Below are 1,034 nucleotides of genomic sequence, written 5' to 3'. Positions count from 1 at the left end.
TCCCGACATGATCACTGAAGACAAATGGTGCATAAGCAAATGTGGTGAAAAAAGCTGATGGTGCCCAGTTATCAAAAGATATAGTGTCTGGGGTCTTAAAGGCTTGAAGGTAAACAAGCAGCCATCTAGCTGAGAAGCAACAAAGCCCACATGGAAGAACACCAGCCTGTGTGATCATGAGGTGTTGATGGGAGCAGGCATCAAAGAACAAAAAAAATCTTACCATAGTGAATGAAGTGGGCAGTGCAGAGTGGAGACCCAAAGCCCATTTGTCGGCCACTGAAGATCCCCTTGCAGAGGGGCTAGGGGAGGAGACAAGCCAGTCAAGGTGCGATGTAGCACTGATGAAAAATACAACTTTTCTCTAGTTCCTAAATGCTCCCCAACCCCCTGCCCACTATCATGATCCTAATTCTACCTTGCAAGTCTGTCTAGACCAGAGGATGTACACTGGTACAGATAGGAACTGGAAACACAGGGAATCCAGGGCGGATGATACCTTCAGGACCAGGGGTGTGAGTGGCGATACTGGGAGGGTAGAGGGTGAGTGGGTTGGAAAGAGGGAACCGATTACAAGGATCTACATGTGACCTCCTCCCTGGGGACGGACAACAGAAAAGTGGGTGAAGGGAGATGTCGGACGGGACAAGATATGACAAAATAATAATTTATAAATTATCAAGGGCTCATGAGGGAGTGGGGAGCAGGGAGGGAGGGGAAAACGAGGACCTAATGCCAGGGGCTTAATTGGAGAGCAAATGTTTTGAGAATGATGAGGGCAATGTATGTATAGATGTGCTTTACACAGTTGATGTATGTATGGATTGTGATAAGAGTTGTATGAGCCCCTAATAAAATGATTTAAAAAAAGAACAAAAAATCATATCATTGTGATTGAGGGGGAGTGCAGATTGGGGACCCAAAGACCATCTTAGGTAACTGGATATCCCCTTACAGAAGGGTTTCAGGGAGGCGACGAGCCAGTCAGGGTGCAGTAGAGCAACGATGAAAAAAACAACTTTCCTCTAGTTCCT

The sequence above is a fragment of the Tenrec ecaudatus genome, chromosome 8, assembly GCF_050624435.1.
Source record: "Tenrec ecaudatus isolate mTenEca1 chromosome 8, mTenEca1.hap1, whole genome shotgun sequence".
NCBI classification, from domain to species: domain Eukaryota; kingdom Metazoa; phylum Chordata; class Mammalia; order Afrosoricida; family Tenrecidae; genus Tenrec; species Tenrec ecaudatus.
This window is presented reverse-complemented; position numbering follows the sequence as displayed.